This window comes from Apteryx rowi, unplaced genomic scaffold, assembly GCF_003343035.1.
Source record: "Apteryx rowi isolate R43461 unplaced genomic scaffold, aptRow1 scaffold_343, whole genome shotgun sequence".
Classification (NCBI taxonomy): domain Eukaryota; kingdom Metazoa; phylum Chordata; class Aves; order Apterygiformes; family Apterygidae; genus Apteryx; species Apteryx rowi.
In genome coordinates this window covers 742359-766406 of record NW_020449897.1, presented here as the reverse complement: position 1 = coordinate 766406, position 24048 = coordinate 742359, and the positions used below count along the sequence as shown (strand labels likewise).

Here is a 24048-nt window from a genome sequence, read left to right as displayed (position 1 = left end):
ACTGCTGCCCAAGGACTCCAGCTTGTAATTTCACCTCCCTTTTCCCAAGATCACTATGTTGAATAAAACAGTGGCTGCCCCCTCTGCTCTCCAATATTCTCAAATACCAAATAAGCCATTGAGGAGAAAAGCCATTGGCCAGGGCCGCTGCCTGTAATACTGAAACAGAGCTGGCAGTAATATTTACAGGCTACTTTTTCTGAAAGCTCCAGGGATGGCTTGTGGCCAAAAATGATAATATCCACCCCCTCTTTTTTTTTTAAATGATGTCTTCCTATGACTCAGTCTGGTCCATAAGTCAAAATGAGATTTTTTTTTAACCATCCTCCCTTTAGTCAATGAGAACAGGAGCCTAAGAACAGAATGCTGTAGCATCACGGACAGGACAAGTTACATCTTGGATAATGCAACTTGGGGTGTCCTTGGTAGCTTAAAAAGAAGCAGAACAAAAGGCACGTGGCCTCCTTCCAGAGAAATGAGTTTTGGCAGAGCTAAACTGGCAATTGCCTGGGTTTTTTAAACTTGGTTTTATCTGTAAGCAAAGCAAGAAATATGTGGGAAGCAGAGACACCATGACCTCAGGGACGCATGACTTCCTGGGCTCAGCAAGGAGCTACCATGCCCTTTATTACCCACAGTCGTACAGAGGCAGAGTCTTGAATAAAGGGGACGATATAGGGGGGAGCGTGACAGCTGTTTCAGAGTGGAACTGTGGTGTACCGACCCAGTCTGCTCATACGCCCTTACCCCTGTCTCTAGCTATAAAGTCTGCAGCAACAAACAGCCATTCAGATGGTTGATAAACGAGCGGTTCAGCTGGTGACCGCTTAGTTTGCTCCTTCCCCTCTTTGTCTGCTGGTGGTAGGGAAAAATGCATGTTTGGAAATTGGCAGTGCTGTATATAGCATTACCAGGCTGGAGTTATACTAACTGCTACAGAAAAAAACAGGAGACGGGGGGAGCAGGGGGGAGGGGAGGAGGGGAGGAGAAAGAGAGAGAAGTGAGACAGTATTGTATCCAAGGCTAGATATTATGATGATGGGGACATTAAGAACATGATAGATAGGCAGGAAAGGAAGGCAAACAGACAGAGGCAGACACAGAGAAAGAGACAGAGATGAAGGAGGAAGGGAAAAGGAAGAGGAAGAGCCAGAATTAATTTAGGAGGAATATACTGAAAATACAATCTTCTCAATGGAGAAAAAAGGAGAGAATTAAACAAACAGCGACAGGAAACTAGGAAAGAATAACTTTTTTTTTTATGAGCTTGTTAACATTTCTGAAGTTAAGTAACCCTAAATTTATGCCATTAATTTGCATGTATTATGTTTTTTTTTTCTCTGCTGCCAGTTTATAGTCTCTGTGAAATCTTTAAAAAGTGGCTTTTTTCCTCTTTTTCCCTTCACTTGTGTTAATTAAAGCTTGTGATATATGTATATTTTTACACTGCTGCTGTGCTCTAGCATTTAATCATCAAATGGCCCCTTTGCATTTTCTATGGGCTGCTCCTGTCTCTTCTCCTCCTCTCCCCAGCAACATGAGGAGACCTACAGATCCACCCATCCACACTGATCCATAAGCATGCTTAGAGGCAGGCTGGGCTCCTACCAAGCATCTCTCTGTGAAACAAGGCAGCTGTCACAACAGGGAGATGTGGGGAGTAGCCACTGAAGAGTTAACAGCTCCCATCCACTGGGAAGATAGCATTACCATGCTGAAGCACACTGTATTTACACATTAGCAATTGCTGGGGAGCCTTAAAATCAGATTCTCAGGGGAAATCCAGCCAAAGAACACACTGAGATTCCTAATGAAGGTACTCATGGCCAGAGCTGGGGGAGGTGTAAGTGATGGATGCAGTATAATTGCCTTCTGGCAAAATAGGGGGAGGCAGAACATTCTCCAGGGCTTTAATAGTACCTGGAAATCTCCAGAACTAGGATGTACATAGAAGGAGCTGCTGTAGAAAATGCAAGCCTGGCTTTTCCCCTCCTTCCTAGGGACTGCCCCACATCACAGGGACAGCAGTCCTTCCTCTCCTCCCAAGGACTGTTCTTTCTGGGCAGACAGATCTCTTTCCTAAGCATGCAGCTGACTTTGGAAGTGCCCAAGGCCAGCACAAAGTGTAACTGGTGGAGGCCTTTGGCAGCTGTCCCAGAGAGCATATTTCTGAGCTCAGCTGGACAGGAGTCTTGGTCCTGACCTAAATGTGCTTTGATTGCTTTGCTCCTCTCTAAGGCTCTGTGTCTCCCAGCTGTAAGCAGAGTTTGCTGAAGCAAGAAGCAGGTTGCTAAGCCTGGTTTGGATGCTGTCTGGTCTCCAGTGGAGCTGATGGACCTCATGTTGCTAACAGTCAGCTGAGCCGAGACCATGAATACTGGACATTGATTCAGACGTAAACATCCTCCATGGGAGACACAGAAGCCAGGGCAGGGAATATGGGTGACTGCTGGTCACAGCAAAGATGGTCTTCCCTTGCTCCTCTGTGATCTCCTCAGGGCTGTAGCAGACATATGACAGGAATCTCTGCTGAATTGGAGTTGGGAAGGAGAGTTAGGGGAGACCAAGCAGGCTTTCTACACTGTCACTATTATTTTGCCATACGAGGGTGTTGACTGATGGAGAGGATATTTTGATTTACATCCTGGCTTACCATTGCCATGGCAACAGGAGAAATACAAGCCAAGCCAGGCTGCATCTGTAACGTGGTGGTAACAGGGAGTTTGGGTTCCCGTGTGTTTGTTTGTTTGTTTGGCTGTTTGAAAGAGCCACATGGTAAAAGAGCACTGCTGTGATGAAAAGGAAGTGGGGCCTGAATCGTACCCAGACAAATATACCCTCCGCTCCTGCAACACCAAAACAGTCATGCATGCACTTACATTTACAGCACATGAGGAACACCAGCACATACTCATGCAGTTTCCTCCTATCACACAGATACACCTCTGGGGCTGGAGGGTCCCATGGCCCCTCTCCCACAAACCTGGACTACTCCTTATTTTGTAGGTACAAAGCCCCTGTGCACCATATGCTTTCTAGCAGGGCTTTGAAGCACAACTGAGAGGCTGGAGTCCACCAGCTAGTGTCAGCAAGAGGCTCTCCTCTGCAGTGAGGTCCACAGATCCCAGTTAGTCATGATGCTGAGGGGTCACAAATACTTCATTGGCTGCTGGGCAAATACTCCTCCCTGCACATACTCCTTCAGCACATCCTTTTGATTAGCTTTTCCCCCCAAGATGATCAACAAAAACTCTTCCCTGTCTCAACAGTCATGTCCGCAGTCAGGAGAGATGACCTCCATTCCCCACTGAAGAGTGACCACTCAGGTAAAATAAACTGGCACACTGCAGATACCTCCCTCTTACTGAGACACCACCATCTTATGGGTCTGCCAGCACAACCACCACTCCAGAAGGGAGGCTGTAGAGCAGTGTTAGGTACTGCCTCCTTCCCTCCCTCCCCTCCAGCCTGCTGGGGCTTGAGTGCTCTCAACATAAATTGTGGCATTGGAGAAGGACTCAGTCTCTAATGGGTTCAGAGTACCAGCCTCAGACACCACCTCAAGGTCAAGTGGAAGGAGGGAGATGATTTTTCTGTTGCCCCTCACGGCCTCTGAGCTGCTCCCTGGAGAGCCGGGAGAACAGAATAGCCTAGAAGCAAGGCAAAGTGGCTATTCAGTTGCATCTCGACCTGTTCCTCCTTATCCCACAGCCCACTCACCATGACATGGTGAGCCTAACATGAGCACAGGAGAGAAATGTCTCACACAGTTCTGATGGCACAGCAAAACCAGATTTGGCTTCCTGGGCATAGAGGTGTTGGTGTTCCTGGAAATCACACTCCTAATCAGTTTTGGGAGTCCTGTGTCACCATATTTGCAATGGAAAGGCAAAGTCCCTGAGGAGACAGACTGAATTTCCTCAGCCTGGCAATGCAAGAACCTGTGCGGTGGGGTGCCTTTATGAGAACAGTGCACATGGGGTCTGAGACACTGCCAACACAAGGCATGGCACTAAAAGGTGTGGTGATGCCCATAATCTGTTGGCTACTGCTGCTGGTAGTGGCTTGAAGGAGCTTGAGGTAAAAAGCAGGGAGAAAAAAGGGGTTGGGGTGAGCTGGGAGGGATGGGGTGATGGGGATGAAAGGCACTCCAGACATGAAAAGTATTCTCCACAACATTGTGCGGAGTCCCAAAGAGGACAAGACAGCCCCAGAGTATGTGTGGTGTCTGCATGTGTGCTACAGGAATGCTGCAAGTCTGATGAATACCTGGCCACACCAGGTCCTGTGCATGCAGGGGAGGTGAAGCCAGGGTATAGATTCTCTCCCTTTGATTCCTGACTGCCTTTCCTCCCATCATTCCTGAGACTCCATCTGGCTGACTTATTTTTACACACATACACAAAAAATAGGAGAAAATAAACACTTAATTTCTAACCTAATCAGCCCTTTTCTCACTAATTAGCACCCTCTGAGCACAGGCACAAGCTGTATGAGATACTCTAGGGCTGATAATGACCCCCAACCTGCAATTCCATATGCTGATGGGTCAAGAGAGCCAAGAGCAAGCCAGGGAGAGGCAGGAAGCAGAGTAGCCTTTGACACTTGTTTTTTTTCCCTCAGATGTGGAATGCTGGAAAGGGGATGTCTCTTTTTGGCAGGATCCTTTGTGTGTGTGTATTTTTCTGTGCATGTGTTTTTCTGTGAGAATTTGTGTGTGTGTGCGCGTGTCTGTCGAGGAGGGGGGAAGCTAGAAAGGTTTGGAGGGAGGAGACTGGAACAAAATTCTGGCACTGAGCCCAACCTTGAAACACATGCCAATTTGTGCCTCTTGCTGGTGGTAATGAAGGGCTCCGTTCAGGACACGCGGGACACTAATTAAGGGCCTTCAAAGGCAGCTTTCTGCATAGTGCTCTCTAAAGGGGGGGCTGAGGGGAGGAAGGAACACAAGAGGGGGGTGTTCTCCACTCAATGGAAGACTTCTGGCTCCTAGCGATGCTGGGGAAGGCACTTTCTCTCTCTCCCTGTTTCCCATGGCAACTCCTACCCATGAGAGCTAAGGTGCAAGCATCTGGCAGCTCCAGGCAAGCCCTCAACTGCTAGCAGGCAAGGCAGACTCTGGTACTAAGTGCACACTGCCCTGGTGAGGGGGGAAAGCTCCCATTGGGAATGGAGGGACACCATCCTGAAGAGGAACAAAGGAGGACACAAAGCAAGGAAGAAAGTGAGAAAACCAGAGAAAGAGCTGGAAGGGGAGAGGCAGGGGCTCAGTGTGACTGCCAGGGTCACACACTGATCCCTTGCAAAGGAAGCCCTGCAGGAACAGGAGTTGCCCTTACTCTCCAGGTATTTGCAGGACAAAAGGTTTAGGATCCCCACAGATCAAAACACTATGGCTGAGTGTTGTCAGCTGTATCACATGGGATTATTTCTCATCACAGACTGGATGGTGCAAATTTTTTGAACAGGATGGTGAAGAGGACTGCTTGACGTGCCTCCAATATATCAGTCTGAACATGGGGCTCTGGGCTTAGTTGGGTGCCAATGAAAAACAAGCACTATGCAAGGACCTGAAGAGCTGTGGCCCACTTCCAGGGCTTCACAGACCTCGGCCCTACAACCTCTAAGGCCCGCAGATTCACTCATAGCTGTAGCATTCCTGTGTTGGAGGGAGGGAGCCAAGTGGCAGAATAGGTTACGTGACTCAGACATGGCTACACAAGAGAGTCTCAGCTCAGCAATCCTGCTCCCTACCTGGTACTTTAATTATATGCTTGTCCACCCTCCCTGCCCCAAGAATAAGCATTAAACAGTAGCTGCAGTGAAAAGCAAGCCTGTTCTAAGATTGATTAAACAGGGACAGAGCGTGGGAGGAAAGAGAAGAATAAATTGGCAGAGGAACCAACAGAGAGTTAGTGAGAGACAGGAAGAAAGAATGAGTGAAAAAGATGATGAGAAAGAGAAAAGAGAGAGAGTAGAGGGGCATCTACAGATTACATTCACTGGGACATGCATCAAGCACAGAGCAAAAGTGAGGGAAAGAAAAGAGAGGTGATATAAGCACATGAGAAAGAAGAGGTGAAAAAGACTCACAGAGCAACAACAGCAAAGAACTTGAAGAAGAGGCACTGCTTTGCTGATCCTGAATGGGAGCATGCTCCCTGCCATCACTCACCACCACAGAGAGGAACCTGCAAGGTGCCAGAGTGCCCTACAGCTCCCCTCAGCCTCAGAGGGAGCTGCGCGCTCTATACCAGGCTGTCTCGCACCATGTGTGCCTCAAACTGGACACAACTGTCCTGGAGCCAGGATCAGTCCTGTCAGGGTGAACAATGGGTACATAATATTTAACCAAGGTGAAGCTAGAGGCAAGGTAGATGCACTCACCTTTCAATAGTCCTCTAATGCTACTCCACAGTTCTCCAGGCCTGTAGGGGTTTTTTGACCTTTCTGCCCTCTCCTGTTCAGTACCCTCCTATGCACCAAACAACATTTAACCCTTCAGTCCAAATGACCTGCTCCATGTCGCGGGTGTCCAGTGTCACTCAGTCAAAAGCACAGCTGCCAGCTGCCCACAGCAGTACAGCAGGGTTTTGCCTATCCCTGAGACAAAGAGGAAGGAAGTTCACTCTGGGAGAAGCACCTGGGGTAAGACTGCCAGAGGTGTGGCTCAGGCCAGAGGCAGACCAGGGCAAGGAAAGCAATGTAAGGCAGTTCTTTGCACCAGCTTTTGGGCAAAATGCTTCAAGTGAGTATCCAGCAACTCCCCATCTACCTATTTAGTACTTCCAAACTACAAACCTCACTGCCCAACCCAAGTGATTTCTGAGAAGTGGTCTGATTCCTAGACAGACAAAAGCAAAAGTATTAGGATGCAGAAACACATTATGGTGCCAGAATCAGCCCCAGAGCAGGTCTTGCAGCTGTCTGGGCTGAGGAACATTATGGAGTTTGTCAGGATCCGGTGAGGAAAGATTAACCTCAAGGAGGTGTAGATGCAGTCTGGGATGTAAACACAAGACACAGCCTTGGAGGGGCTCAGCCCCATCAGTGACTCTTGTCTCCTGCATACGTAGCAGCCACAGGACAGTCCAGGTGGGTCCAGAGGACTCATGTGCCCTGCTGCCTTCCAACCACCAAACACTTCCCAAACTTTAGTAAGAGAGCCACAGGAAGTATGAGTCGAGTGTAAGAAGAGGGCTGATCATCAAACTCTTCTGACCATGAGGGAAACAACAGACAGAATTTTCAGGTTCACAGGAAGATATTAGCCTTAGTTTCTGTGGAGAGAGGAATCAGGGACCTTCTCCAGGCTTCCCTTTCCTCTCCCAGTTCTTCCTTCTCCCCTCCATCCTTCTAACCTGTGCAATCCAAATTGGATGCTATGCCAAAGATAGGTAAACAGGCAACTAGTGAATCACTCTTATTAAATTTGAACTGATTGTTAAAAAAAAATCAAAAGAGAAGGAGAGAGAATCAAAGCTGGGATTACAGGCTTAGCAAGCATGAGTGCATATTCAGCCTACACTGTTCTCTTTGTGACTCTGTCACACCGGTAGACTGTTAAGAGAGTTATACCATTACTAACATGACAGCATTGTCCTACTCAGCCTGGATTAGAAATCCCAGTGGCTGTATTGAGGGGAAAAGTCCCTTGGCAATGGCAGGCACTTGGCCTCACAATGCCTTCCACTCACAGCATGCTGGCCAGGCAGGGAGAAGTATTCAATTATCAGACAGGCTCTGCCTCTTCCTAGGCCAGTTTCCTCTTATTGTCTGACTGCTTTCTCCCTGGCCAGTGATGCCTGAGAAGTCTGTCATGCAAGAAAAACTCAAGATGGTCAGAGCAATTCCTGAATCAGGCAGACTTCTTACAGCTCCCCCCTCCTCCTCCAGAGTACACAGTCTTCTCCAAGTACCAATATGCTGTTCAGTCAGCAGGCGGTGAATATCTCCTTCATAAATACAGGATCTCTAACAACCACCTGGAAAACTGGATCCCCCTGTTCCCTGATGGTCTGGGAGCTGCAGTCGGTTGCAATTCCTCAGCACTTCTCTGGTCTGCAATCATCCTACTGTCACAGAGTCGAGCTTGATTGCTCTCTCCCTCATTCTTTCATTTCTTAAGCACAACCCCTCCAGTTTTAAAACACATTAAAGACATGTTACCCTAAGATAGTGATTCCCAAACATCTCTTGTCCTTCATTTCAGGTAACCCCCCTACAAACACCACTGAAAACATTATGGCAATCAGAACATCAGCCACACTCTCACCCACTACTCATACCCTACATGATGTCCCTGGGGACCATGATCCCTCACTGGGCCACTGCTGTTATGGTGTGTCTGTGAGCTGGCACAATTGATAGAAAAGGCAGGTCACAACAATAGATGTGTCATCCCAGACAGGATGCAGAATAAGGAAGGGGCATCAAGTAACATGCTCTCTTACTGCCCTGGCAGTAGCCAGCATCTCTGCTGACGTATCCACCAAGGACTTGGGGGACCAGCCTTGATATCACTGAGGGAAAATAAAATGGATGATGCGTCAGCTGGCGGGGTCAGCCCAGTCCCTACATCCTCAGAGAAGGAAAGAGGAGCAGGACAAGGAGTGAGAGAGGCAGTGAGCTGAGAAGAGGAGAGAATTGGGTAGGCAGTGCCTGGAGGGTGAGGGTCAGGACCAAGAGCAGCACAAGGAGCTGCCCAGGACAGCTGCTCATGCAGATGGTCTCCAGTCTGCAGTCTTCAGATCCTGCCTCAGCTCCAGCCCTATGGCTGGCGCCCGTGGTCTCACCTCCCCATACCCCTGTTCTGCAGCCAGTAAAGCCACTGGTGGGGCTGGCTCTGTACCACTGCAGGAACTGGGGCAGGGACTGTTCCCTGTTCACTGTACCTCAGTGCTACCTCATCTGTCCCATCCCCAAAGAGGTCAAGGGAATAAACACATTTTTTCTATCAAGAGCTTCCCCTGGGCTAGGTTGCAATGCATTATGGCCCAGTTCTTAGCCTATTTGCATTTTGTATTTTTACTTCAACTGTTGTTTGTTTCCAGGGGTTTGGGATGCCTAATGCTTTTCAAAGCACTGTTTATTTTAATTCCCTCTAATTTATTAATACATTGGTTGGCCTCAAAATGCTCAGGAAAGAAGAGTAAGGAAGTTGTACCCAGTGCTTTGAATAAAGCATCAAACTGTCATACGATCACATCAAAGCAACAGCAAATAGCTCGCTTTGTTGGCTACACATCATGATACAGCCTCATGGGTCCTTCAGCTCAGTGTCAGGTTTCTTCATACATGCCATCCTGCAACATGACCAGGCTCACCAGCTCCAAGGATGAAGCAAAAAATGGCAATGCCCAGAGGCAGCTCCCCATGACAAGTCTGCCCCTTCTCATCCTTGCATGTCTTGTGAGAACATAACATGCCACCACAGGCAGATAATATAAACCATACTGGCATCCATGTGGATTTGCAGGCAGTATCATTTTCTTCCCATCAATCAAAGGTGCATTTGGCCTCCACCCTCCACTAAACTCTCTTAAGCCCGGTGCTCTGTGGTGAGGATATACTTTCATGTGCAGGGCAGTCCCTGAAACACCAGTGAGCACAAGCACTGCTAATCATGCAAGTGAGAGTGTTTGGGGTCTCTGCTGGTCTCAACAGCAAAATGCCAGATTTCCTCAGCACCAGAAAGCAACTGACAGGCCATGACAATCCTAGGGGCTGCCCTCAGATAACTTTTCCTGTCTCCACAAAAAGTGGTGAGGGTCCCATCTTGTGTCAATGAACCTGCCCTCATCTCAATCAAAGCCTGAAGACCATGGTGACTTTTGCAACTGGCATGTTCATGAGGTCCTTACAGCTGACAAGCCCACATGCTATCAGTGGTCCCTCTGGGCTCAAGAATCCCTTTCTCTCATCTCATGCCTGTTAGCCAAGCCCACAACAGCACAAATTAACTTACCCATTGCTACTGCAACAGCCCTGACAGTTGCCATGTCAGCACTAAACATATTCGCCATGGGCTAGCACTTGCCAGGGACACACTATTAACAGAAAGTAGAAGCCACTATCTTCTGTACTAGCAGGGCTTCCTGTACTTGTACATCTTGTGCTAAAGGGCTGAGGTGATTCCACAAACAGCTCTGTAAAAGCAGCCTGAAGTTGCTGCTGGTTGTCATGATAAATTAGTTGTGAGAGATGTGCTCCAGAAGCATTGTTCTGCCTGAGAATACACAATGACTACTGTTTACAGGGGGTGAACACATCCTGCCTGCATGAGCTTATTACAACAGCCAGCACTTCTGTCTTGCAAGAGTGGGGGCACCTGCACTGATATTCTCTAGGCACTGGTGGACAGACACACAGAGACAGAGGTGTCTCAAGGAAGATGATGGTGGGATAGAAACTCTTTCACCCAGGTACTCAGGAAGGACACAGTGTTTTTCAGTGCCTGTTGCAAAGCCATTTCCAGAGTGGCTCCAACAACAAAGACCCTAAGAATTGGAGACATTGGGACTAGCCCTGCTTCTGCCAATGCAGATGCAAACTATGCAGAAGTGTGTCCCCAGCTTGCTGTGTACCAATCCAAAGGCAGGAGTCTGCGTGCCCAGGAACTCCGATGTGATATGCTTTGCAGGACAAATACATCCTCAGCAGTGCCAGGCCAGGCGCCTTCCTGGGGTAAGTAGTCTTGGCAATAGATTTACCCCCTTCCCCACTGCAGACTGGGCTTGCACCTCCAGGGATAGCCCCACCGATCACTGCTGATCCCTCACCGCTTGTTCCCTTGTCTACAATCGCCATATTATTATTTGTGTTTCTAACTCCTGTCCTTTCTTTTAAAAAGCCCCTCTTCTATTCAAGCTGCATCTCCTCGCTAATGAGCCAGATCCTCCACACCGAGGGAAAAGGGATGTCTGCCGCAATGACCACTTGCTCCCTGCTGCTTCACCAAGTGCCAGGCTGCCAGCAGAGTTTCCCCCTTCCCCACCATTCCTTTCTGACCTGCTGCACTCCCACCACCTCCTGCCAGCACAAGTGGTGCACCCTGGGGAGAAGCTAAGACTGCTCACCCTTCTTGTGTCCCTCCTTCCTCCTCCTTTGAGGACCCCCTGAAGCCATCTACCCACTCACTGAGAGGGACATCAGAGATATTGGGCCTGCCCTGTCCCTGACACTCAATACATGGTACTTTGTTTTGAGGGCACTGTCAACTGCTCCAGCAGTCTTTCCTTCCCTCCCAACCCCCCAAAGCTAACAGGCAGCAACCGATGCTGTTTAGGAGGAACAGAGTCTGGCATAGATCCCAGCTCTCTGCTACATGTTGTGGACAGGGTATTATCTTCACCCTGCAAAGTGGGGGGCAACTCTGTCTTTGGCGTGCTGGGGGAGATGGTTCTACGCACTTAGGTGATAAAGTCAGGTTATTAGAGGAGTTGAGGCTGTCCCTGAAACACCTCAGAGTAGATGTTAGGCACGGACAGAGAAAGTTTTGCAAACTCAGCAGTGTGGCAGCTCCATAGCCCCTTCAGAGGGGAGCAGTCACTAACCCACGTGGGATAGGCTGCATTCACAGTGGTAGAAACCTACTCACCCCACCAGAGACAAAGTAGTCTGCTGTGTGGGATGTAGCTCCCCAGGGCATCTCAGTGCCAAGGACTCAAAATCCTTCCTTATCTCCCTTCCTGTCCCTCCTCAGCTCCCTGCCCTGGCAGGTCACCTGCTCTCTCTCCTGCCCATCTCTTCTGGGGAATGAAGCTCTCTGCTTTAGCAAATCTTGCCTGATCGTCCAGCCAGTTGTCCTAGGCTGCAAAGGAGATAAAGATCTTTGAAGTAGTATTTGAAGAAACTCCTCAGCTTGATGATGTCCCACTTAAGGAGCAAGCCAGGATAAATTAACCCTGATCTCTGCTCTCAACAAGATGCACCAATAGGTGATGAGGACTCTGGAGAGAAATAAGAGGAAAAGCAGACAAATCAGCTCTCAGAGCCTTTCTGAGAGGAACACTTCAAGCTCATGTATTTAAGGCCAAAACCCTTCTTGCTCTCCCTGTTGGTCTCTCTGTGGCTCTTCTTCTATTGCCTCTATCATCCCTCAGCAAGCAGTGCAGCCACTGCAGCCCAGTCCCAGCAGGGAAGCCCAAGAAAGATCAAGCCCTCCAGGATAACCCCTTCCTTACCTAAGAGCACAAACAAGGTCCATCTGGCCTGGGTTGCTTTCTCCACTAGGGACCAACAGTGAGGCCTTGGAAAAAGGATCAGAACCTGGCAAATGTACAGGGATACCTCACCAAGTTATTCTCCCAGTCTTTGGCAAGTAGAAGCCTGAGCATTTCCTGAGCTGGATGTGGTCCCTCTGAATTCACTAAGCCTCAACAAGTTCCTCTTTCAGGTGCCCCATCTCTCCTTTAACTGCATTTTATAGATGCATTTTATAGCTACTTTCCAGGCACATTTCTGGTGGGAAGAAAGGGGGCTGTAAAAGGCCTGTCCCTGCAGGAAGAGCATGACAGCCTAAATGGGGAGACCACGGCTGCATGTGCTCATGTCAAATGTATCCATACAAACTGGCTAGTGCAAACAGTCCATTATGAAAGCTCATTTGTGAAGTGATTCATAGTGGACCCAGCCTGTGAGCACGTGTAACAAACCCCACAGGGTGTGTGTGTGTTGTGTCACTGTCAGAGTGCCTGTCCACTGGGGATCTTTCCATCTAAACCAGCTGACAGCTGCTCTCCTGAGTTTCCTGGACACCAATAATGTTTTCTCTTTTCTAATCTCCCTGATGTAAATCCATTCACAGCAAGTGCCTAGAGACTTTTAATTCCATTGGCATTAAACTCACTAAAACCTCTATTACCAAAAGCTTTTAGGATTTTACCCAGAATCTACAAGTCAGGTTAGTAACATGACAGAACTCCACTTCTCTAGAGCATCTGAGAAATTAATTTGTGCTTTCTAAATGCCAGGATCACTGACCAGACAATCAAAGTATCCCCCTTCCTGTCTATAAGCTGCAGCTGCTGATACTACATGGCCGTTCCCAGGTGCTGAGCTGTCTTCTGAAACATCCATATCAGTGTGAGAAAAGCCCCAGCCCTGTAGCAGGCACGAGAAGGTCATTTGCCACAGCAGAGCAGCGCCAATGGTTCATAGATGCTGTATTAAGAGTGGAAAGGGTCTACTGCAGTGGTCCCTTGCTGCACTTGTAGAGCAAAGGGCTAGCAAATACATTACAAAACTGAGGTTCTCCGGTGCTGTAACAAGACAAAAGGTAGTGTGGTCTCATCTCAGTGCTGCACACAGCCAGGTACTGTAATCAAGCAGGGATTATCCAGCTATACCTCAGTGCAGGAGGTGGCTGGATGCTGAAATAAGTTGAAGGTGGTGGTGGTGGAGGGGGGAAGACAGCTGTGAGTCAGTGAGTGATGCTTTTTAAGTTCTATAATACTCCAGAGACAGTGCATTTATCCCTTGGCCCTGGAGGTTCATTGTTTGCTGTAATAGAGCAGAGAGATGCAATCATCTTCCAATCTCAGAGGTCCTTTTAGGTCCTATAATAGAGTTGTGGTGATCAAGTCATCTCTCAAGGCTTCAGGTTCCTGGTGTGCAGCAGAGGTGACGTCAGTGTCTCTCAGCCCCCACAGTCCCCAGCTCCTGGATTCCAGGAGAGGTGGTGAAGATGTCACTTCAACTCCAGAGGTTCGCAGGGGCTGTGATGATGTCAGATTTGAAACACTGCCAAAGTGCCCTCTGGTGGTACAGGAGCTTTTATCCTCCAGGAAAGGTGTGATATTGACCTCCAGGTTTCACTGCACTGGGATGGGAGCCTGGCTCCCTCCACTCCATCCGTATCAGCTGCAGCAGGGGTACCTCTGAGCTATTCACCAAAACAAATTAAGAATGCAAGAGAGCTTGGAAATCCAGCAAGGGGCAGCATGCAAACATGATCCTCAGTGTTTATTTTCCTCACTTAAAAATATTTCCCTGTGAAACCAGTCACTCCACCCACACCTCATGGCCTGCCCAGGAAGGAGACACACTTGCAAGGAGTCTGAGATTTGTGTGCACTACGAAATAGCTAGAGACCAAACTCTTTGAACAGGCTCAGTTAGCCAAGCTGTTAGTGGTTTCAGCACCCTGTATTGTGTATTCAGTAAAAAATCTCTAGGACTAGGACCATGCTCCTGGGCAGAGAGCTCTATAGATCAGGGAGGAGGTATTTATGAACTCAGGTCCTTACATGAAGACAGGAGGAAATAATCAGATACATTCTCAGGGTGTTTCTATAGCCTCAGGGCTTCCTCTTTCTCCTTCTCTCTTCACCCCCCAGCAGAACTTTGCTTCTGGTCTCCAGCTTGGCCTGGAAATGGAGAGGTTGCAATACCTTATTATCCTGGCACTATGCTCCCAGCATCCATAGCTAAGAGGGGAAGTGGAACCATAGGCAGTCTCCCAGGAATGTCTGGGAACTTTCCAGCTCAGATGTGTGACGTCACATAATTTCAAGAGTTCAGGTTGTTGTTGGGGTTTTTTAGTTTGGTTTGGTTTTCATTGTAACTGAACTCAAACTCAGAGGATGAAAATGCTGCCTCTTACTATTGACTTCAGTATGATTGTGCCAGTTAATGCCAGGAGGGAATCTGACCCATGTCTTCTGAGCCTGAGGATGCCCCTGAACGTGTGTGATGTGAGGATGAGACAGGACATGAACAGAAGTTCCCTACTCATGTCTCAGCAGGTGTTATTAAGGTAAGGTGCACTCTGGGAAACAGCCATTCTGGATCAGGGAGAGGCCCATACTGACTCTCATGGAGGCCATCACTGGAATTTGGGGGGGAAAGATGGAAAAACCTCAAAGCACACCGATGAGGGACAACATGCTCCCATATTTGCTTTCTCACTAGTCTCATAACTATGAGTTATAAGTTAATATAAGCTCCGAAGGCCAAGGTCCAGGCTCCAAAACAGGGCTTGTCATTAGTTAAAGCTCATCCGTGTATTCTTGCCCCCACAAAAATATGCAAGCCCACTATGAATCTTGCTAAATTCTTGGCCCTGACAATATCCCATAACAAAGAACTCCACAGTCCAACTACGTGTACCTAAATTCCATGCACTTTAATTTCATCGTGCATCCTTTCACTCTTGTGTGATGAGGAAAGAGAGGACAGAATTACTCACAAGTCTCATACTTTTATTTCTGTCCAACAGCCCCTCTCAGTTAGCTAGCTATCTAACGCCTGCAACCTTTGACTCTTCCATCTCCTCACTCAGGAGTATTCACAAGCTTTACATCTTGCTTCAGACCCCCTTGAATTCTTCAGCATCACTTCGGAAACAGGCTGACCCCAGTTTGGTGTGCAATTCCAAATGAGGCTGCACCACAGGCRTACCAAGAGCACCACAGCTCTTTCAGAGCAGTCTCTACCCACTGCCTCTGCAGCTGAACAGCTAGTTTGATTCTTTGAGGGCAGCAAAACACTGGGCAGAGCTGTGCAATGAGCTCCCTGGCACCCGCCCCCACTTTCATTTGGCTGATACACTTCACTGAGGATCTCTGGAGGTGTCCAAAGAGTTGAAAGTCTGCCCTGCAATATACATGACTTTGAACATATCAACATTGAGTTTTATCTGCCACAGAGCAGTGCAGTCATTTAACTTAGCTCTTTTTCCCTGGCATTCCTCCCAAACCTTTCTGGCCACAGCTAACTTAATAACTTTGTGTTACTTACAAATTTTCATACAGCATATCTCTCCTCCCACCTTTCCAAGTCATTAAACAGTACACTACTAAATCACATGGGATTTAGAAAAGAACCTGGAGGCCACATTAACCTTTTGCCATGGTGAAACTTGACTGTTTAATCCCTCATTCTTTCAGTCTCCTACTCAGTTTTTGATCTATGTCAATATTTTGTCTCTCACTGACTACTTAGCTTCTGTAGTAGCTCTTGTGTAGGATCTTTCAAAAGCCTTTTGGAAGTCTAAATACATTATATCAACTGGTTGTCCTTTTTCCACTGCTTTATTGACACATTCAAAGAATTCTAAGAGATTAGCAAGAACAGTTTCCCTCTGCTGAACCTGTTCTGGCTGGGCCCTATCAGACCACAGTCTTCCAGTTGTCTTCAGCATCACTTTTTAATTAGCATTCCCACCAATTTACCTGGTACAGATGCAAAGCTTCCTGATCTTTAATTCCCTGGATCACCCCTTTAGCCTTTTTTAAATATAGGTACAACATTTGGTCTTCTCCCATTCCCCGACTCAGTAGCTTTTTTTCACCAGTGATTGCATATTTTTGTTAGCAGCTCAATCACTTAAGCTCCTTCCAAAATCTCGGATTTAACCATCTGGACCTGATAACTTATTGTTCTGGTTGGGGGAGGGGAGCGGGTTTTTTTATGATTGGCTTTGTCCCAGCACCCATTATTCTGCCAGCATCATTTCCAACAGTACCTCATCTAAGCAGATATGGGAAAAGAAGCTCACTAACACCGTTGGTAGGGAAGACTGATATAAGAGAAATCATTCAGCTCCCCAGCAACATCCTAAAAATGGAGATACTGAGTCACTTTAAACACAGGAGGTGACTGGAATTGATCAGTGTGAGTTTTCTTGGGTAACTTCCACCCTGTTCTGACTGACCAAGCTAGTTTTGCTCATTTGTTTGGGTCTCTTGCTACATAGTGATTTCCATCTTGACCCCAAAAGATTCAGGACAGGGATGGAGCTAGCTTGATTATATACAGCCTAAGGTGCAATAAAAGGAAAGTGACCTGACTGCTGGGGGATGCATGAACCTGGGAGGAGACGAAAACCTGCAAGGATGAAAGGAAGTAAATCAGAAGGTGAGCAGAACAATGCAGGGCTGTTAGCTCCATTGATTGCCTTTCAGCTGTGAATCAGCCCCAACACATGAAATGCAATGGGAAATGCTGGGGAACTCAGATAAGTAGCCCCATTATAAGAGTGTTTCTCTCTTTGTGCCAGCCTGGCTCTCAATGCTGGCTGGATTTAAAAGGCATAGGAGTTCGGATCAGGGCACAGCCTGATGGCCCTGATAAGCCACTGACTTCAAGTCATGTGACCCATTAGTCCTACAACTTGGGGACAGGGGTGGAGTTGCTCAGGATGGGTAAGAGATATCCACATGTTTGTGTCACAGATACACACCATAAACATGTGTCCAGCACAGCTGGGCACGCATGTGCACCTGCAACCTGTCTGCAAGCCGACACTGGCAGTCCAGCTTCTGGAAGCCTTCTGCCAACTGCTGTACTTCCATCAAAAATCACACTCAGAACATCTGCAGGAAATCTGCCTTCACCCTCTGACAGATCTGGTATACCTACCTTACCTGATACACCTACTCAGGTATATTTTGCAAGGCACTTACATAAAGCCCCTCTTACCTAATTATTCTATTCAGTTCTTATGGGACATGTTGATGGAGGAACTGCAGAGACGACTCAGCCTCCTGTGGCTCACTGAATTCATGCCCTGCAGACACTGCCCATGTGAGGTAATGTGGCCATAAATATTTCTGGGGAGCAGTCTAAAGGCAAATCCCATGTTCACATGTATCCTCACAAGTTCTGTGGCCCTCTAAGACTCCACTAACATGCCATGCCAGAGCAAGGCAATTCATAGCAGTGCCAGGGAGCACACTCAGCTCCCCCAGGTCCACAAGGCCAGGTCCAAGGGCTACAGCTGATGACATCTTTCCACTGTCTGTGCAGATCTGGGCCCCCTCAGCAGTGCTGACCCCAGCAGAGGCTGGCTGAACATCCCAGCCCATTCATCAATGCCTCCAAGGGTGTGGGGGGTATGGTTTTCCTTTGCACTTCACTAATCTGTTTGCTCTGCTGCTGTCTATTGGGAGCTCTCTGCTTTGACAGAGTAAACAAGTCTGGCAGAGGAAGTGTTTCTCAGCCATGCTCCCCCCTTCATCTCGGGGCAGAGGAACATGCACTGGAGAAGGCAGCTCAGAGGCAGAAAGGGGGAATCTCAGACTGGGTATTCCCTGGATTATGGAGGTGGCCAGGAGATGAGCTGTCCCCTGTGCAGAGCTGGGCTCTCTCTGCATGGGTTTTGGGGCCATATCTGTGTACAAAAGTGGTCAGATAAAACTCTAGCATGTAGTATCTGTACAACAGACTTCCACACTATGTTCTCCTCCTGATAAGGACCCCTCACCACAGTGACACGTTGCTGTCCTCCTGCCTCTCTCTCCTCCCCTCCCTTCCTTTGCTTCTTTTGTCCTTTTTCTCTCAGGTCTTCCCTCCTTCTTAGTGCCTCTATCCCCTCCATACTATATGTGCCTCATAATTCCCCTTCCCTTCCCTCTGCCACACCTCCCTCCCCTGTCAGCCTGCTTGCAGATCTCCACCTCTTAGAAATGAGTGATGGTCCATGCCTGACAAAGGACAGCAGGCACCTCAGGAATGAGACGCGGAGTAGCACATGTGAGGAAGAGGCCTTCTCCATCCCTAAAGTTAGCCCACCACAACTCCCCAGCCTCTGTCCTGACTCTACACACTAGGCACCACCACGCTGTAGATGCCAGCACGGGTTGGACGGCCCTGTCGGACATCTGAAGCAGTGCAGACACCTGCACAGCTGCTGTGTTACTGCACAAGACCCAAGCCTGGCAGGAGGAGACAGGGAGGTAGCATGCTCTTCCTAACAAGGCTCTTTATTACTCCCACTCTCCTCATGCACATGGGTCTGTCCTACATGTACATCTTGGGGCTGTACTTGGCAGCCCAGCAGCACATGTGCAGTGGGTGAGAGGTGAAGGTGAGGTGAAGGGGGGGGCTGAAGTCGACCAGCCACTCATCATAGCCTGTGCCAGGAACCCCTTTGCTCCTCTGAGATACCCACACACTGCATGACTGCTTGGGGAGGCCCAGCCAAGAAGCTTGCCCTCTGCTGCTGAATCCCCACACTGTTTCCCAAGTGGCAGGCCACAGACTCCTTTTCTCTTCTCTTCTCAAACAGAGACTTGAGTGAATCACTGCTTCAGTCCTGGCATGCACCACCCCAGCCATTAGAGATTTGCCTCCTGCACCCAGCCCCCGCAAAGGCCAGTAGGCAGCCATGCCAGTGTAGCGTCCACAGGCTGCATCTCCCTTTCCCCACAGCGTTCCTCTGTGCAGCATGAAGCACCATACAAACTGTAAACCAGCCCTTTCTTCCCTCCTCCCCTTCCACATCCCCTCCCCCAGTGTTAGTAACTACAGCCTGCTCCACTTAAACGTAGGGGAAACTGAGACATAGTATGATGACAGGTCAGAGGCCTCCCCAGGATTAGGGTTCAGGAATCTTTAGCCACAAGTTTTGTAGGTGGTAATATCTATTGGCTTCACCCCACAAATTGGATCCCAAGCTCCTTGCCTCATCCTGCTGAGCTTAAAAGCTGGCTCCACACCAGTCAACACATGCTCCTTCTTATCACCAGAGGCTTGCACATACCCACACACAAGCATGAGATAAACTACCCAGAACTACCTTCCTGCCCTTTCCTCCCCTACAGATAAAACTACCTCCTTCAACAACACAAGCCCCTGAGTGATAGATCTGGAATAAGTTCCTGCAATGTAACAATAAGGGTTTGTACTTATACTCTGTCCCAAGCAAGCACGTGTCTCCAATAGGGTAACCTCAACCCCCACCCACAGTGCAACCTGGTTTTCTGCTGACACAGTCCCTGTGAGGAATAACAATGCTGCTACAGGCCTCGTGCACTGGCTACAGAGCCATGGAGTAGTCAGGGTTGGAGAGCAGCATCCTCCTGCCGAGACAAYGCTTCCCACCCTTTCCCTTCTGAGGAGGGCCTGCCCTCCTCCAAACTAGTGTGATCATCTCTCATCCCCACAGACATGCTCTCCAGGGGAGCATGAAGAGTGGAAGGCACTGCTCAAAAGCCTGCAGAGGGAGCCAAGCAGAGATGGGGCCACCAGCCAGAGGACATGCTCTTCTCTCTAAGAGCTCCCTGAGCCTGGTGTGGGGCTAGGAGAGATGGAGCTACAGAGAGCTGGTTTTCTACCTCAGCAGGCAGCACTCCTTAAGGCATCCAGAACACAAGGGCTGCTGTAACTCTTGAAAGGTGAGGGCAGCTGTATGATATGGGACAAGGCTTACTCCCTGCTAAAACTGTAATTCAACCCTTTTTCAAATCAGCTTGCCCAACAGGAGGGACTGAACCAGACTGGCTGCGGCATGCAATTGCATCTGTCAAATTAGCCAGAGCACACACGATCTGGAGTTCATGCCAGATGTGGAAGGACAAACACTCAAGCCAGCATCAAGCTGGAGTGGTGCAGACAGATGATACCCAATGCAACATAAACCTTGCCACTACAGAGTTAAGCCATCATTGATCTCTAAACAAATTTGAACCAGCAGAGTGAGTTCAYACTGGATCAGCATTTTCTACCATGTAGCCACAGCAGTTTTGACCCAGTACCAAGCTTCCTAGAGTTGGATTTATTGTCTTGTCCACCCTGAGTCAGTGCCAAAGCCATGCCCAGAGAGGGCTGAGGGATTTAACCAGTGCCAAATGGCTTCAGAGCCTCCATCCGGGAGGAGCTCATTTTTTGCAAACCCCCATAACAAGACCGAGTATCACTGAATGGTCACATTCCTGCCCAGTCCCAGCCAAGAGCAACAGTGACACAACGACACTAAAGTCACTTCCCCACCCGCAACACACATGTACACACACAGACACACACGCACGCTGAAGGGTGTGAACCATAGGGGAAAAGATCACTTCACAGTACTGTCAGCCAGGAAGACAATTCAGAAATGATCCCACCTGTGAAGAAGGCCTGTCCCAAGTCTTCCCCAGCCCTGTTCCTGCCCAGCACAGCACACCAAAGTGTCACATGGGAAGGGAGATGCTGGAGAGGGGATGAGGAAGGGGTGCTGCTGAAAAAGGAAAAAAACAGGGGATCAAAGTATCCCTGAAAGGTACAAGAAACAGCCAGCACTGCTTTCGCTGGGCAGAAGCTGAAGGCAGCAGTTTAGGTGGATGGGGAGATGTCTGGGCTGCCGGGGCAGCCAGAAAAAGGGGTACCAGGAGCTGCAGCCAGGGGAGAGCTCAGAGCAGGCTCCCACCGTGGCAGCTCGGAGATGGCAGGCATCCACAGGGCTCACCGGCATCACAGAGCCACACCAGGCATGACACAGGTTGGGGGAGCAGCCCATTGCCACACCAGCTTGACTGCCAGGGCTGCACTAGAGCACAGGCCCTGCAGGCCTGGAGACACACAGCAGCCCCCAAATCTCAGTCAGAAAACTGAGGCATCTGCCAGAGTCTGTGCGGAGCCTGGCAAGCACAAACCCCCAAACCTTCACTCCAAAACCCACTCCTGTGGGGATGCCCTCTCCCCTTTTCCTCAACAGGAGCTCAGTGTTTTAGGTCTTATTGTGAGAAAAGACACCTCCAGGCACACCTGCACCCCTCGAGGGCCGACAGCACTACTAGGTCTGCCCAGGCACTGAGAGAAACAGCTGTTCTTCTCTGCCTTCCCTTCCCTTCCTCATGCCGCAGCAACTCCATCAGCACAAAAAAAACAGCATGGAAACAGTGCAGCTGATGTTGCTGGGTTCCCTGCAGAGGAGCTGTGGAAAGGGGCACAAAGGGCAGCCCCAAGCAACGGGCGGCCCGTTCAGGAGCTCCCATGAGGTATGGGCCCCAAAATGGGTCAGGCTCYGCACAGGGGCCCTTCACTGCCTGTGCGGGGTACACAGTGTTCCCAGCTTACGAAACACACTGTCTCCAGCAGCAAAATATCTCTTATGGCCAGGCAGGGGCACCAAGGGACAACACCCAGATAGGCAATGACAAGAAGCATGCCCATCACCCCAAAAGCTGTGCCAGGCTGGGCTGGCTGTTTAGAGAAAGTACCTAGCTAAGAAATGGAGGCCAGCACCCTCCTCAGGGAACTGGTATACCCAAAATATCCATGAGCTAAAGAGGGAGGGGGAACCCTCCAGGGTGCCCTATTCCTGGAAGCATGATGCCCATTAGTGCTCTGCTGCAAGCTGCAGCTCTGAGGGGGCCAGGCCACATTTGCAGAGCCCAGCCGTTTTCCTGGTCAAACCAGCCAGCTGCTCCACTGTCTCTCGGCAGCATTAACCCAGCTGTCCCTTTCCCCAGGAAACAGGGGAGGGGAAGGAAGAGATCATAAGGGAAAAAGCAGACAGGTGCATGTATAGGGGAGGATCAGGAAGGAGAGGAACGATTTCAGAACTGCATGCAGCAAACCTGCAGCATTTCCTCCTCCTGCTTTGCAAGTAACCCCTCCCTGCACATGCAGGCAGAGCTGCAAGGAAAAGGGGTTGGAGGGGAGGGAGCAGTTCTTCATCAAGGGACATCTGATCAAAGCCTAGACTCCAGTCACAGTGTGGCAGAAAACCTTACCTTTCCCTCCCTTGCACCTTGGGGGAACAAGTGGCAGAGAGAGAGAGACACACACACACACACACAGATGCCAAGGTTCGCTTACCTCGCAGTGCATGTACTCTGGGTGCCCAGGTGTGTGGGAGGTAAATCCACAGCCCCACTCTCCTTTCAGAGTGCTGGAAAAGGCCTCTTTTCAGTCACATCAAGGAGTGGCCTGTATGTAGGTGCTCCAGCTCACCGCTCGATCGAAGCTGCCATGGATTCATTGCGAAAGACTTCGCCTTCTGTGAGGAGAGGAGAAAAGGGGAGGGAAAAAAAAAACCACCAGCTTAAGACTTGGAGGGTAGATTCACTTCTTTCTTAGGTTTCCAATGGCAACTGAATATACCACAGATGAAGATCCAGTGTGTGTGTATGTGTGTGTGAATGTGTGTGTGTGGGAGGGACGGAGAGATGCACAGCTGCTGAGTCCACAGGCAGTGTGGGGTGTGAGCAAGTAAGGGCGTATCAGTGATTATGGGAAGAGACAAGTGGACACAGGCAGCAGAGCAGACAGACAAACTGATGGAAGGAGATTTAAAGCATGGAAAGAGGATGGCCTGTATCTCAAGGGCCAAGCTGCCCCACTAGAGAGAAAAGGATACAGCACCTGGCCTGGTATGGGGCAAGCCAACTGTCTGATGGGGCCACACAGGAAGCAGCTGAAGTGTGCCTACACACGTAATCGCACCCACGTGCATGCACAACCTTGCAGTCTTGCTCACATCACCCAGACATGCCCCCCTGCAAGCACACTATCCACACTCAAACTGCTACACACATGCTGTACACACACACAAACACACTATAGCCTCTTCATACCGATGCAGACTGACACACCACCTTGCATACACCGCCTAATGATTCAGAGTCCCTCCAAAGGGTGAGATGATTGCTTGCCTTCTTAACATCCTTCACCTGCAAGGTTGCACAGCTGTATTAACATGCATATGTGATGGTTTCAGACAACCTTCACACAACCACATCAGCTGCACCCAGCCTATACCACCACTCATACAAGTAAACAGCAACTATATTTATATACAGCACAATTAACACCGACCACTTCACAAATACATGCTGAATGTCTGAACGTATCTACCATACACAAACACCTGACTGCTTATACACAACTGTCACACAAACACACAAATACACACCATTTAATAAACCTACCTCCATATCAGAGACCAGAAAAAATGCCATGTACACACACACACACACACACACAYACACAAACATCTATATCAGTGCAAACACAGTGCACCAGTATATCACAACATGCACATCAATAAGCAAACAAAACCACATAAACCATCCTCACACGCTTTTAAGAACATAAGTCAAGCAAGCACTGCTCGCTGCATATCACACACAAATATACTATGCTTACAAATTGCCTGCAGCATACAAACTGATAGCATCAGATACTGTTACCTACCTAACTCAACCCACACAGTGGCACACCATCCTTCTGGATCCTAAACACTAGCCCCAGCACCATCAAACACTAGCCATATTCTGTCACATGGAAAACACAAATACTCATCAACATCCAGCACAGGCAGAAAAACACAAACTACACA

At 49.0% G+C, this 24048-nt stretch overlaps 1 long non-coding RNA gene across 3 annotated transcripts; it reads right to left on the bottom strand.

The window, feature by feature from the left end:
• Window positions 1–12912: 12912 nt before the first annotated feature.
• On the bottom strand, window positions 12913–22900 carry LOC112969338. 3 transcript variants are annotated; one of them, XR_003254697.1, is made up of 4 exons: window positions 22527–22900; window positions 20831–20943; window positions 14249–14368; window positions 12913–13885 (listed from the first exon to the last, which is right to left on the bottom strand). It is a non-coding gene; the product is annotated as an uncharacterized LOC112969338 (long non-coding RNA). The 3 variants fall into 3 exon arrangements; XR_003254696.1 differs by having other exon boundaries at window positions 20831–20940; XR_003254698.1 differs by lacking the exon at window positions 20831–20943.
• Window positions 22901–24048: the final 1148 nt, after the last annotated feature.